This window comes from Typopeltis vanoorti, chromosome 15 (assembly GCF_054136105.1).
Source record: "Typopeltis vanoorti isolate ZY-2024b chromosome 15, IOZ_Tvanoo_1.0, whole genome shotgun sequence".
Classification (NCBI taxonomy): Eukaryota; Metazoa; Arthropoda; class Arachnida; order Uropygi; family Thelyphonidae; genus Typopeltis; species Typopeltis vanoorti.
The window spans coordinates 33968194-33984599 of record NC_143563.1 but is presented as its reverse complement, the minus strand read 5'-3'; the positions used below and the strand labels follow the sequence as shown (position 1 = coordinate 33984599).

The 16406-nt window shown below is 36.3% G+C and overlaps 1 protein-coding gene across 2 annotated transcripts in view; it reads left to right on the top strand.

Moving 5' to 3' along the window:
- Naprt (nicotinate phosphoribosyltransferase) overlaps positions 1-16406 on the top strand; it is a 282374-nt gene that overhangs the window by 63174 nt on the left and 202794 nt on the right. The window lies entirely within an intron of this gene.

Here is a 16406-nt window from a genome sequence, read left to right as displayed (position 1 = left end):
TACCAACTTGTAGGTCTCTATCATATCTCTCCTCTTCCTTCTCTCCACCAGACTCTGCAAATTACATCTTCTCAATCTTTCCTCATACTCAACATTCCAGAGGTCAGAAACTACCTTAGTCAGTCACCTTTGGACCCTTTCCAACATCTCTTCATCCTTCTAAAAACCTGGTGACCAAATCTGGGCCCAATAGTCCATGTGTGGCCTAATCAAAGCCTTATACAATGGAACAAGAATCTCCCTACTTCTACACGTCAGTGGCCTCCTCATCATTCCCAGAAGTCTTTGCGTTGTCTTCACAATTTTGTGATGTGTCCCCTAAATTTTAGATCCTTATCCACTATCACCCCCAGATCTCTTATTTCCTCTACCTCCAACAATATATTCTCACCAAGCATAAATTCTGCATCCCATCTTTGTTTTCCAAATTTTAAAACTTGACATTTTGCAACATTGAACTCATATCCCCATTTGCTTGCCCAATCACTCAATTTATTCAAGTCTTCTTGCAAGGCCACAACATCTTCACTACTCTTTATGGTTCGTCCCAACTTTGCATCATCTGCAAATAACTGAATATCTCCATCCAAATCTTCGCCAATATCATTAATATACAAGTTAAATAGTAATGTCCAAAGAACAGGCCCCTGAGGCACTCCACTAGTGACTTTCCTTTTCCTGGATATTGCACCCCCATACATTGTTGATACCTATCAGATAGCCAGTCTCCAATCCAATGCATTAATCTAATATCCAACCCCACTGCTCTAGTTTGACTGTCAACTTATCATGAGGTACTCTATCAAAAGCTTTTGCGAAATCCAAGTATATTACTGTGTATCCTTCTCCTCTGTCCAAGGAAGCAGTCACTTTATTGTAATAAGTAAGTAGATTACTAAAACATGACCTCTCTTTAGCAAATCCATGCTGTCCCTCAAAGATTATACCATTATTGTTAACCCAACTCTGGATCCTAGTTCTCACAAGCTTCTCCAACAACTTAACCACAACACCTGACCCAGAGATAGGCCTATAATTTGATGCTTGAGTTTGATCACCTCCTTTATGAAGTGGCACAATCTTGCCCTCCTTCCACTCTTTAGGAACTTGACCAAGTGCAAGACTCATATTAAAAAAATATGTCAAGGCAGGTGTCAACTCTCTGGCACATTCCTTCAGAATACGCAGTGATATATTATCAAATCCCACAGCCTTATTTACATCTAGTTTACTCAACTCCCCAAACACCTCTTGCTCACTTACAGTCAGTCTCTCCTCCCCATCATCAACTGCTCTCAATCTCTCCATGAAGTCACATTCACAAGATTGAATGATCTTTATGAACTGCTCATTAAGTATCTCCACCACACATTCTGCAACAGCTGTCTTTATACCATTTCCTCCAATCAACGTCATCCTTCCATAATCATTCTTTCTTTTGCTGGCTACATATCGAAAGAACTCCCTAGGATTATTTTTGGCTTCATTCGCTAACTGCTTTTCATACCTCTCTTTAGCTACTCTCACCAACCAAGTCACCCTCCTTGCCTGGTCTTTGTAGACCTCATGAAATTTCATGAAATGGACTTCATGAAAATCCTCCACAATGTCCTTTTTCTCTGTATCGCATGCTTAATCTCTTTATTCATCCATCTCACACCTACCTTATTTAACCTTCTCACCCTTGGAATACATTTAGACATTGCATCTACTAGATAGTTTTTGAAAATCCCCCAGGCTGCATTGATCTCTTTTCCAGCCAACTCCTCATTCCATGCTACACCTGCAAGCTGTCTCCTGAGCTCTTCATAATCACCCCTGTAGTTCCACATATACCCTTTTCTCACAGGGATCCTTGCACTGCTGGCAACCACCCAGGTAATCACCTCATGGTCACTTTCACCAATTGGTGGATGATTTGACACCTCATTTATAATTACAATATGATAATTTATGATAGGTTCTCAAAAATATTACCATAACAACTCATCCTTGTATGGTAAGAGTCACTAGCATTACATCTTTAGGATTGTTCATTATATAGGCGGCATCATCCCAAATGCAGCTCAATGGTTTCCGTTTTGGTTCTGGTACATCAACTCTTTTGTCTGCTCCCATAGCCAAAAATTCAAAGGGTTTAACTTAAAACCTTTGGTCAGTTTTTCATATCACCAAAATTGCATTACTCACTAGACAGTGATATCATTGAGATTCATTTTTCTGTACAGGAAAAATGCAAAGGTACTTTATGTTGGTTGTATGTATGATAATGCTGTATAGCCTAACAGTAGTTTGCAGTCTAGCATGATGAATTGCTCAACAGTGCAGCAATTCATTGTGCATAAATGTTGCTCATAAGATGATTCTTTAAAATTAAATAGACCATTAAATTGATCATAGAGAATACCATACTGACACCAATGCAGTGTTGAAAATATTTTCCACAGTGGAATAAGGATTTGTTTCTGACATATATGTGAACTGAGTGTTAATAAAAACACCATCACAGGTAAATGTATACTTACTTGTGATGAAGAGCATACTGACCAGTGCATACTAACCTCAGCTTTCTGTCCATCCATGTTAAGTTTGTATTGTAGCTCATCAGAAAGTTGAGGGGAAGAAGAAGAAGAACTTGTTGGCATTGGATTTGAAGACTGTATATTGTATTCTTGAGAAATGAGTAACAGGGAACCTTTACAAAAGGCTCCCTAATTGAATGAAGTCTGTGTGAGAGGGAGAGTGGTCACCTAAGTGGGTTGCCCTCTTCTATATTATCAAGAATTCTTAGGGGATGTTTTGAGTGCACCAGTCCAGTGTGGAAATGATATATTTCAAGGTCAAATCTGAGATTGATAAAGTGTTAGAAGTTGAGCAGAAGAGAAGTAATTTTTAAAACCGAAAAGAACGCCAAGCTTTTTAGAGGTTAAGGAGGCTATGTAAGTAATATGTTTGTGCCAGGATAAACTGGATGTGACGGTCAACCCAAGAAGAGAAAGTTGATCTTGAAAGGAAACTAGTACATTATCAAAAGTGAGAGGAAGGTTGAGGAGGTAGGATTTTTTTTGCAGGTAATAAGACAGGCTTGAGTTTTTTTGGCATTGAAATTTAAGTTGTCTACATCCTGTTTCAGGATATTGAGCAGGTCAGTGTTTAAGTCGCTGGCTATGAAAGATCTTTAAGCATTTAACATAGGGTATTGAATGAGGAAGAGGAATGAAGAGTACTGTCATTGGCAAAGTTGTGAATAGGATTTGAAGTTAGAGAAAGGAGGTCACTGATGTGGAGGAGGAAGAGCATGGGTGAGAGCACAGAATGCTGGGGCACTCCAGCATTGATGGGGAAATCAGATGAGAGGAAGCCACCCACCATGATATACAATGAAAAACCAGTCAGGAACTGGCAATCCACTCAGAGTGTAGAAGGAAGGCCATAAAATGACAGCTTGTTCAGGAGGCTTCAGTTCCAGACATGATCAAATGCCTTTGAAATATCGAGAGCAATAACATGAGTTTCTCCAAATCTTTTCATGTCTTGTGTCCAAAGATGGGTGAGATTAACTAAGAGGTTGGCTGTAGAATGAGAATGGCAGAATCCATATTGATGATCACTAATTAACTGTTCAGTCTCCACGTTAATGAAGAAGCTAGTGATAAGAAGTGTTGATAACCTTCTCCATCACTTTGAAAGAACTGAGATGAGAGCAATGGGTTGATAGTTAGATGGCTGACTTTTGTCTCCCTTTTTGGGTACAGGCATGGATGTAAGCTTGCTTCCATGCTGTTGGATAGATGTCAGTAGTATATGATAGTTTATATAGGTGTCAGTTCTAGAGCACAACTGGAGGAATACCATCTGGAGCAGGAGCTTTATTGGTATAAAAATTAATTGAGGGTTTTCCTGATGTCCTTTTTGTAAAAGTTCAGAGGAGGCATGTAGTGGAAGTACATGAAGTGATTTGCTTTGGTCATCTAGGCAGGAGTTGGAGGGAAAACTTGATGCAAAGAGGTCTGCTTTTTCCTTAGGTGAGGTTACCATGTGCAATCAGGATGTAACTTCTGCCCTGCCCTTCCCTGTTGCCACTTCTCTTACATCTGATGGCACGTGGTAACCTCACCTAAGGAAAAGGCAGACCTCTTGGCATCAGGTTTTCCCTTCAACTCCTGCCTGGATGACCAAAGCAAATCACTTCACGTACTTCCACATGTGTCCACTACATGCTTCCTCTGAACAGCCTTAGCAGGGACCAAAAGGCTTGACTGCCAGTTGGGCAGAAGGCAAGTTTATTCATTTCATTCTTAGTCTGCTTTGGAATTGTTGATAACTTTTTTACACGTTTCTGGCTGTTGTATAAGCTGCATGAGAAGTTGTAGTTTTTAATTTAAGCTATTGAACATAAGCTGCATTTTTATCATGGACTGCAGAGGCACATTTTTTTTGAGAACCAGAGCTTGGATACAGGCCAAGTGGTTTGCATTGATGTGGGGAATGAAGGTTTTTTTAGTTTAGTGTGCAGATGTTTGGGTTGGGAGAGTGAAAGCAATAATCTGAAGGAAGAGACTATATGGAAATAAAGAGTAAATTTCTAGACTTTCTGATGGATAGCTATCTTAGGCAGTATTTGATGGAAGTAGGTACAATGTTCTAGTGTTAGATTAAGGCCTTATAGGAGGTGGTTCATTATGAATAAAATGTCAAAACTTGGCGAGATGATTATGATGTACTGATTGGGATGTCAAAGAGGGTAAGATTGCTGTCAAGAAGGGATACGTGGACCTATAAGGTGTGCAATTATGGAAAGTTCTGTAGACATCTAATATCGATATCATTAAAATATGCTGAACTTTGGAGTTGGTTGCGATACATTTCGCCAAAGCAAGATATACTGAGAGTTAAGCAACTAAATAAAATAGGAACAAAATGGATAAACAGTGAAATTAATCAAGCACCCTGGGAAAACAAATCATGGAGGAAATATATGATAACCGGTAGTGAACAGATACACCAGGATTATAAAATACATGCTATAAAAGTAAACTGCAGGAGTTTAGTGGAAAAGAGATATGAGGAAGAGAAGTTTTTTTTTAAATTTAATTAAATTAAATTTTTTTTTTTAGTGGAAAGCAACAAATGCATTGCCAATATGTATTATGAATGGTAGGTGGTGTGAGTGAGTTTAAAGTTCAATATGATCAAAGCTTACTGAGTGAGAGCTCCTGCAATAAATTTTGTTGACTCCATGGATGTTTGTTATAAAAATTTCCTCAGCCTTTTATTCACCAGAGGGAGGAAGCAGAACTTCTTTAGCTCCTAACTATTTTGATGACAGGTGACAGCCAGTGTCCATCCTTCAGGCTTTTCACAGATAGTGCGCTCAGCTATCAATGAATCAAGAGTTTTCGAGAATGAATTTCAAGAGAGAGGAGGGGGGGGAGCTGCTTTTCTTTTAACAGGTCCAACCGAAATTGGAAGAATGATGGTCGCAAGAATTTTATCTAAAGTAAGAGTAAATATTTGACAACAGCATGACATAATGAACAAAGTTGCAAAAACAGAAATAAATAAGAAAATAGGAAAAGTCTTTTGTTCCTTAAAGAGGAACGAAAGATCTTTTCCTCTTTCCTTGAAAAGACAAACAATCACAAAAAAATTAAAGTTACATTAAAAATATTCTGTTTCTTATACTAAATCATTTTCGACACATGTACTAAAAGTCCATGTGGAGAAAATGATCACATAATGCCACATTTATTTTTAATTTCACATGCACTATTCAAAATAAAGACACATTTCTCCAATTTTTCAAGTATTAAGAGATTCCTTTGCACTCTCCAAGAGAGAGAGAGAATGGCAAGCATTTATACTGATTGCATCACTGAAACAGTTCTTTTAGGAATGTAAATCTTTATTCAACTTTATCTTCTTGTCTCTTTTAAGCCTCTGTTTTCTATCAGTGTTTTGAAACTGTCCATGATAAGAAACAACGCATAACTGACTTTTACTGAATTATCTTTGTTGTCCGCTTATCCTAAAGATTGTAGTAGTTGTTGCATTAAAAAAAAATTAAATCAGTCAGACTGATAATGAAAAAGGCAAAAAGCAGAAAAACTTTATTCATTTTCAAATAGCAGATATACTCTTTTTTTTGCTGAAGTTATTGGTTTTAACCTTTGTTCTACTCTTTCCATTTCTTATGTTTCCAAGTAGTTAACAATATTGCACATAGAAAAACCAATCTTCTGGGTTTTTGTTTTCTAATAAGAAGGGGGGGGGATGGAATGACTAAATTGAACATGGATACCAGACGAAAAAAGATGTTAAAGCAATAAAGCCAAAGTTATATTCTACAAAAAAAATAAAAATAATAATAATAAATAAAAAACAAATAAACAAAATAATAATAACAAGTAATAAATTACTTGAAGATTACATTACATTACATTAATTACATTACAGCCAACAGATTCTTTACCATTGACAGCTTACTGAAACTTGGATAAAAGCATGCGGCAATTCTGTTAGGACTGAGTAATCCTAAAAAAACAACGATCTTTGTTTAATTCCTTGGTTGGCATTAATGTCATAATCAGCTAGATTCTGATTTGTCTGCTTTGAGAAAATGTGTTATGATCTGATCAAGTAATGCATCTTGTAAGGGGGAGCAATTGTAAGGAGAGAGAGGGAGGATCTTAGGAGGACATAATGGAAGCAACATTTCCCAGAGTTTCATGGATAACTATTTTTTTTCCTATCCAAGATTCTGGCAAAGTTTTTCTGACTTACCTTAAACATAGGAATGGAGATTTCCTGTGGAGTTTTTATTTTATATTAGCAGAAGATATTGTGTCCCAGTTTTGCTATTAATAATCAGAGGTAATATCTACAGTGAAAATCTGTTTTAAGAAACTGCTTTTATTAATCATGTTGAAAAATAATGGAAATAAGTCCAAATAAAATCCCAACTGTGTAGAAAGTAGAAGGAAGAATGATTATGGAAGAATAACTTTAATGAATATAGATGACAGATAGTTCAATTACTGCATATTCAGTTTGCAAGGTTGTATTATCTGAATGGAGATAATGTGATGACTGTTAAGAACAGGTGCTAATATGAGAACAGATGTAGATGAACTAGAGGTGTTAAGAAATCCAGCCATGTGATTGGGTGATGTGTCAATCATAGCAAGGTCCCTGGGGAATGGAAAAAGAGGTATCATCATGTTTCTGTTATGTAATGCTTGCTTTTTTGTGTAAAAAATAATTTTTATAGTAATGGCCACAAACTACAGCGAAAGGGAAAACCAACATTGAAAACAAAATTAATTTCTCTCGAAGAAAAATATTCAAAATCTTGGATCGGTCGAAAAATGGAGAAAAACCAGGAGTTTTTGCAGGGACTTTGAATTTAAATGAATCAACAATTCAAACAATCAAACAAAATGAACATAAAATCCAATAAAGTGTTTATTGCTGTGTCAACGATAAGTGCAAAGAACGTTGCTCTATTTTATCATTAGAATATTGCCATACGTGATATTCTAATGGAAAAATGGAGATATCTCTAATGATTTCAATAGAAGATTGCACCTCAAAAGAAAATTCCTGTTGATGGAAATCTTATTAATTTACAAAAAACTCTCAAAGTTTATAAACATTTATAGTGCAGACTAGGTGTTCAATGCAGATGAATATGGGTTATTTTGGAAAAAAGTGCAAAAACGCACCTATAGTTTGAAAAATGAAAGATCAGCTCCTGGATTCGAAGTTTCCAAAGATAGAATTACTCTACTGTTTTGTAGTAATTCATCAGGTGATTACATGACAAAACCAGTGTTTATTAACCAATCCTCAAATCCTCGGGCTATGAAAGATTAAAATATGCACTATTAATTTGCCTAAAACATTTATGCATTATGTGCAATGAAGTTTAAGTACAATTTGTAATTTTTATACTTTTATACTATGTATTTGTTTCATAGTTACATGTTTTCTTAACTTACATGAATTACCTGAATTAAATAAAAATATAATTTTGTTGGATATGTCATTGTTTATATAATTAAACAAAAATAAATAAAAACGATTTCGGAACATAACCCTACTTTTTCTGTGTGATCTGATACTCGCATAACGTGGCATTTCTGCGGAACCTAACATCCCCGTTATACGAGGATTACCTGTACATAGTTTTAAATGGTCAGAAATTCATTATTCCACTAATCAGACTTCAATCACACCTCTCATTTCCTGAATGATAACATGAGCAAGCGTGAATTTCAAGACCAGCATTCACCCCTGAAGAATAACTCTACTGGATGCAGATGGTGTGGGGTGACAGATGCAGAAGAAGTTGTTTGACAAATGAGTGCTCATTTTGCTAAAAGCTATTAACCTGGTGTATACAACATTGCACTCACTGCTACCTCTTCACTGGATGCAGAAACTCAGGTCTATGAGGAAGAGGTACAATAGCTGTTGCACACACTGAATAAGAATTTCGCAATAGGTACTGATGAGATATCAATACGGATGCTAAAAGAGTGTTCAGCTGAACTGGCCACTCCTTTAAATTAGTCTATATAATTTGAGTCTCAGAAGAGGGAAGATTCTGCATTGCACAAGAATGGTGCAAAGACTGATGTGTAAAACTATTGACTTATCAGTATCTCTGAAGTGGTCGTGAAAATTTTGAAAAAGTTGGTCAGGGCTCGCATTCAGAAATGTCTGGTGGTAAGGTTTATATATGAAGATTGTTCGATAAGTCAGTGCAAAGTCTAAGAGATGGCACCACCAGTACGTATCGAGGTTATTTTTAGTTGCTGGCAACTGTTGGAGGATCACACACTAAGTTTCAGTCAGATAGATTTATTACTCTCTGTTTGGTGTTCATTTGAATCAATCAAGTACTGTTGTTGTATCCCTATTTACAATTATTAAACTTTCCTTTTCTCCTTTCAAGTGAATCTTTGTATTTTCTTTAATCAAAACTTAACTATGCACGAGATATTACAAAATTCAAATATTTAAGCCTTTTCTCCCCTTAGTGTCCCTAATATTTATATTATACTGTGCCTTTCAGGACATTTAGTTTAAGATATATAATTCAAAAACAAGGAGCAAAATACAAAAATATGTCTGAGCGTAAAACTATTAAGCAGTCGTGACCCTTTATCTCGTAACTTAACACATTAATTTCCCGCGTGATTAGGTTCGTACGTTTTTCAAGTGGTGCATTAGGCAGCAATTTCAGACAACTGTATTTTTAGTGAGCAAAAGTTTATTTAAAATCTCAAACATGGTACAATTCATTTTCTATTATATAAAACACAATTCAATACTAAGAATAAAAATTACAAAATTACACAAGCAAAATACAAGTACTAGGGCAAAATCCTATATGGGAATTTGCGATCATGCCATCATAACAAACTTTATACATATAAATATACGCATATAATCCTGGAACGAATTAACACTTTATTTAACCTTATACTAGTCAGAATGCTCTATATTGCTATAATACCATGGACATTAATGTTTATTTTCAGTTTACCCTATCTAACTTACAAAACAAACAATATAGGTTAAACTATCCTATACCCATACATACATTTGACCTTTAAGACACACAAATAATATAAACTAGTTTACTCTCGTTCTACTCTGATTTGTGCTAAAGTCCTAGTATATCTTCGACTGTCCAGTAATTAACAATGATTGCAACTATGTGCAATTTCAATTGATCCAAGATTTTACAGTACCTTTCTGGGACGAACCCTGGTTTTCATGATCTATACCTTTCGTGCTTGAATAAAGGATGCACACAGGATCTTCTATTCTATCACTATGGAACTCCTTGCGTGGGCACGGACCTCTATGTGGATTTTCTTTCCTCGATACGAGTACTGGATGATGAGATACTTAGACAATTCCTTTCTACTTGTGACTATACGGCGTTCCTCGTCCCTTGCAATAGGAATACGGGATCAAATTCCCGCACACTTTGTTTCCTTGTTGCGTGGACGGAGATAACTCCTACGCTGTCACTCAGGAAAACCCGTGTTACCTATACGAAAAATTCTTGAAGAAACTCAGGAAAGAAAGCCCTGTGTGTGTGGGGGGGGTTTCCTAACCCTTTTATCTGCATGGCCCTATCGGCACCTTCTTCAATTTCTTCCCCCCCCCCTACTGGAGTCGATCTCACTCACCAATTAAAGTTGTGTTTTTCTGCCCAAAACATGCTACGGTTCCTTTCACGCGACTCTCAGGTGACGAAGTCTCACTTAGGGAGTTGACCTTGAGCGAATGCAATTTGTTTTAAGCTAGCCTCTATACTAAATTAATCCCCTTTTTAGAATTTACTTGAATATTTTAATCTTCTTTTTTCAAGTGTTAAACTAGCCTCTCACATACAAATTCTTATCTCTAATCTTCTTTCTTACTATTTTATTATTTAGTTAAACAAACAATTTCTGCTATAATTAATTTTCTTGGATTTTATATTTTTATTTTCTTGTTACACCATGATAACTGAAATATTTACATTCTTGGTTATCAGGTTGTAATGTAACACTGTGATTTGTGAACAATTGATGAGAAAGAATTTCGTGTAGTCATTAAACATTACTTTTTGAAAGGCAAAATGGCTCAGGAAACCAAAGCTAAGTTTGATAAACATTATGGTGAGTGTGCACCTTCGATTAGAACTGTTTATAAGTGGTTTATATGATGCCCTGTTGAGGTCACTACTCCAGAAATTATTGAAAAAATCCATGATATGGTGATGGATGATAGAAGAGTGAAGATGCGTGAAATTGCTAAGGCTCTGGGCATCTCAAATGACCACGTACACAATATTTTACATGAAAATATACATGTGAGAAAACTATCCGCAAGATGGGTGCTGCGTTTGCTCACACTGGATCAAAAGTGTCAATGTGTGAACTTTTGCAAGGACAGCTTGAAGCAAACAAGCTTCAAGGATTCCTCCAGATTTCACTGGAATCCAGAGGAATTTTTGCATCGTTTCGTAACTGGACGAAACATGGATTCATCACTACCAGCCTGAGACCAAGGAACAGTCAAAACATTGGGTTGCAAGCGGGAAATCTGCACCAAAGAAAGTGAAAACCGTTCCTTCCTTCAGCAGGAAAGGTTATGGCCACTGTCTTCTGGGATGCTCGTGGCATAATCTTCGTAGACTTCTTGGAAAAGGGCAAAACAATTACTGGAGTGTATTATGCATCTTTGCTGGATCATTTAAATAATGAAATAAAGGAAGAACGACCACACTTTGCAAAAAAAGAAGATTCTTTTTCACCACGACAAAGCTTCTGCAATTGTGACCTCAAAATTGTTCGATTTATGCTACGAAGTCCTTTCGCATCCCCCATAATCTCCAGATTTGGCTCCCTCGGGCTACTATCTGTTTCCAAACATGAAAAAATGTCTGGCAGGAAAGAGATTTTCATCAAATGATGAGGTGATTGCCGAAACAACTGCCTATTTTGAAGAGTTGGACAAATCATACTATATGGACAGGATCAAAAAACTTGAGCATCGTTGGACTAAGTGTATAGACCTCAAAGGAGACTATGTTGAAAAATAAAAAATGTTTGTCCCAAAAAAATTGTTTTCTTCATTTTTGCATGGGCTTAAATGGGTTTTTGCAAGGAGTTGCCCGGTGTTGTATCACTTTACCCCAGTCCTGAAGATACTTTTAGGCGCAAACTTTGTTTGCACACACTTGCATAAAGGATTAAACTAAATTTATTATTATCTGTTGTAATATAATGCACAAAAAATTTGGTCTAGTTCATTATCAGATTTCATACGTCCTCAATTTCTTTATTATCATGTGCATTTTGAAATTCACTAAATTTCATTGGCATTCAGTGGATCTGACGTATGCACTCATGGTGTTCCAACAAATATCAAGACAGTATTGAATCTTTTACCAGAAGTGCATATGTAATATGTTTAGTGCAACGAAATAAGCAGTGATGATTTACTGATGCAGATTGGTCATTCCATTCTCCTGCCTTTGGTACAGGAGGTCCTTTATATACTTCAAGTACCAAAGGGATCTAGGCTGGCCATGTATGGTAACCCAGGGAGAATGTAATTGAACCTGCTTACCCTCATCTGTTTAGAAACTGCTCACTCAAGATACTTCCACTGGCTTGACATAAGGTTGTTAGCTTTTTTTTTTTTTCTCATGAAGTTACTTTCATCTCTCCAGTTACTGCTGACCTGGTTGACAGTGATTAGCGTATCTGCTCTCCAACCAAGAAGCTGTGAGTTCGATTACTGCCAAGGGCATGGATGCTTGTGACTGTCCTGCTAACCATTTATCATATGTGATGCTGTAAACCTGTGTCCTGGTTCAGCATGACCTTTAATGTCTTCTCGGCATAAGAATCAAATCAAATATCCAGTTACTTGCTGTGTTCAAATTGCGATGTCAAAACTTGGAATGCTTCTTTCATGTTTAGGGTGGTGGTATCTAAAACAGCAGTCAGAGACTTGTCTAAAATCTAGAAGGATGGATCTCTCTCCACAGGAACAAAGTTGATGATTTTGGATGGAGCTGTTTTTCCAACAGCGACTTATGGATGTGAGACTTGGAACCTAAAGAAGTCTGATAGGAAAAGGATAGCTGCTTTTGGGATAAAGTGTTACAGAAGGCCGTTCAGGATATATCATATATTGAAAGGCAGACAAATGGATGGGTACTAGAGAGGATCAGTAGAACTTTAAGGCTCATTAAGGATATTGACAGAAGAAAGTTGAAATACTTTGGACACATTGAAAGGATGGAAGGAGGACTTTTCAAAACAGTAATAAAAGTAAAGTTCCTCGAAAAAAAGAGGAAGAGGTAGACCGTCAATAAAATCGATGGATAGCGTGTCTGGAGTGACTGATACATGATCTTCAGACAGTTGATGCCTCCATAAAGGCATATGACAGGACCAGATAGCAAGGACTAGTGTGGCACATCACTGAGCATCTGTTGATGTCCAGTGAACAGATGGATGGATACTAATACTTCTATACAAATTCTTGCTGTTCAGAAGAGATCAGTTCTGTTGATTGATGATTCCTCTCACAGACTCTTCAGCCATTGCTCATAGATGGTCAAGTTCCACAATATGTTTCTTCTACAGATATTTTCATGGGTAGGTATTGTTCAGCAGAATTATTATCAATTATACACCCATCTATGTTAAATCTACAGCAACATGGGAAACATCTACCTAACATCTTGTTGGAAGTTTTTTTTCACTTGGTTAGACTATAATAAATTTAGTTTAATCCTTTATCCAAGTGTAAGCAAACAAAGTTTGCGCCTGAAGTATCTTCAGGACTGAGGCAACTCGTGGTAAAGGTGGACCAAGCTCTCATCACTCCTTGTCTTAGTATCTCCCATAATGCAAAGAACATCTCCTTGCGGACATGTATAATGCTATGCATTAAGGGCCACTACCCAGACCCAGAGGTAGTGATACCAAGGTGGAAGCAGTGGAGAGGTCATATTTACCTATACGAGTTGCCAAAAGGTGTCTCACCTTATTATTAAATTACTCTGGATTTTGAGAAAGATGGTGGAAGTTTTTTTCACTTGGTTAGACTATAATAAATTTAGTGTAATCCTTTATCCAAGTGTAAGCAAACAAAGTTTGCGTCTGAAGTATCTTCAGGACTGAGGCAACTCGTGGTAAAGGTGGACCAAGCTCTCATAACTCCTTGTCTTAGTATCTCCCATAATGCAAAGCACATCTCCTTGCGGACATGCTATACTTGGTCTGCAATAATTTAATAAGGTGAGACACCTTTTGGCAACTCGTATAGGTAAATATAACCTCTCCATTGCTTCCACCTTGGTATCACCACCTCTGGGTCTGGCTCCCACTGACAAGACCTCAATAAATGGCCCTTCCCTTAATGCATAGCATTATATGTCTGCAAGGAGATGTGCTTTGCATTATGGGAGTTATTAAAACAAGGAGTGATGAGAGCTTGTTCTACCTTTACCACGAGTTGCCTCAGTCCTGAAGATATTTCAGGCGCAAACTTTGTTTGCTTACACTTGGATAAAGGATTAAACTAAATTTATTATATCTACCTAACATCCTTTTACACTTGACCTGCTTATTTGCTAAACTTGCTATTCCATCATCTTTTATTCCATATACCTCAGTGTTCTCTGTTTTCCCCATGAAGTATTCTCTAATGATTACAGCCTCCAGCTGTGCAAGTAAAATATCAGCAGATTACTTTGCTCTTGATCCCAATTCACACATGACATTGTGTGAATGGTATTAAAAAAAAGTAAAAAATGTTATCACTGTTATGCTGCTCTTGCAAAGAAGACTGGTCAAGTCAGGGAAGGAACAATTAATTTGGGATTGTTGCACTTTGTTTTGTTACACTGTATTGATTTTCATTTCTCCAACATTATATAAATGTGTCAGCATATCTTACAAGAAATGCAAAAATGATCTTATCAGAGAAACAAGTGTATAGTAATCTCTCGATTAGTGCACTCCTGATTAGTGTATCATTTTTTTTCGATACCCAAATTCGATTAATGCACCTATATGCATCTTAAAAATAAATGTTACAGATTTTAAAAATTTTCTGTCTATACATTTTTATGGCTAACTATTTTAAAAAATCACTCACCAGAATGAAATAATTTAGTTACCGATTTAAAAACATTTTATAAAGTTATTTTTAATGGCATACTACACTACTTCCATGTACACTATGTTCCAAATTTTACCGCCAAAATTTATGTCATCTGCTATGGTACGCCCACAGATTCGAGACCTTTCGACACTTCTGCGCATGTCACAAAAAAGGGGAATCCATTCCGACAATAGGGTAATCAATCTGTCTTCTGGGATGAGTTGTTTATTATTACACGTCCGAAAATTAACTTCTCTTTTATGATCATTGTAGTTTTTAAAGTGGTAACTATTTTGCATGTATAACAGTTGGGAAATTTTATCTATAAAGCACGTGATTTCACGAGTTGCAACCAATTCATACGTCCTTCATTTCTTTTTCCCCTTCAATGATAACGTACAAGAGTTAATTAAATCTCATTCTGAAGAATTGAGTGATTCCAACCTGCTAAATTTAGATGCACAGCAGGAAGATCCCAAAGAATATGAAGAAAATTTAACCACTGATAGTCAGCCAAAAGACATTTCACAGAAACAATTTGAAAATATTTTTTGTACCATCGAAGTTTTTAAGCAGCAATGCTTAGAGGTTGACCCTGATGAAGAGAGAAGCAGCAAAATTTGCAGAAGAGTAGAAGAGACAATAGGGCCATATGTCGGTTGTATGAAAAAAAGAAACAAAATGCCCGCCAAACTACGTTAGTTCAATTCTTTGTTAAGAAGTAGAATAATAAAATTTATATTCTGAATATGTTTTATTGTCTTTCAGCTAAATGGTTTTCCTTTAACTAGGCCCTGAGACATGCCTTAATTCTTTTATAAAAAAATTAAGGTTCAAGAAAGAAATTTGAGGAACGAATTATACTTTTTCCCATAGGTTATTGTATTTGATTAGTGCATTTTCGATTAATGCACCTGTTTTAAAGAACGCATTAGGCACACTAATCTAGGGATTGCTGTATTTGAGAAATGTATTATCATCTATGATAATGTCCCATTTTGAATGTGTGTTCTAGTTAAGTTTATCATAAACTTCTGTACAATTTGAATTTTATAATCTCTAAGTCCCAGTTTCCCCCAAAAAAATAGATTTATGTGGAGTATATCATTCTCCCACATAGTTCCAAGTTATTCCACATCCACTGCTGGATACTATTCTCTTGCTTTCTAAACATCAAACTGTTTTCAGCAGTGTTCATACCAATGATGATATGTTATGCCACTCAGATGATTTCTACCTGAATTTCCTTTTCACACTAACTGGGAATTGGAATTTGTTAGGCCAGAAAAACAACAGGACTCTTTCCTGCACTATGAATCACACCATTTTCACATTCATTGACGTGCATGTGCACTGAATGGGGGAGATTGCTTGATCTAGGGATCGCTTAAATTTGGTGAGTTTCTATATCTGTGTGTGAAAACTGTGAGTCTCTTAATGCTAATTTATGAAAAAAGTATCATTTTGTTATTGGTATTGATTCTGATTGACTTGTATTATACCTGCTTTAAGTTGTGATAAGATAAACTTAATACCAAATTAGATTTTTCTAACATGAGTTAGGAAAACTGTAACATCCATTGCTCAGAGACTACTGTTGATTTTAAAAATCAGGCATTTATTTCAAATTAATGTTTAATTTTTTGCTTATTGGTATAGGATAGGTTGATTAGCCTTTCATGAGTGTGGGATTGATTTTAAAAAACGAAAAAAAA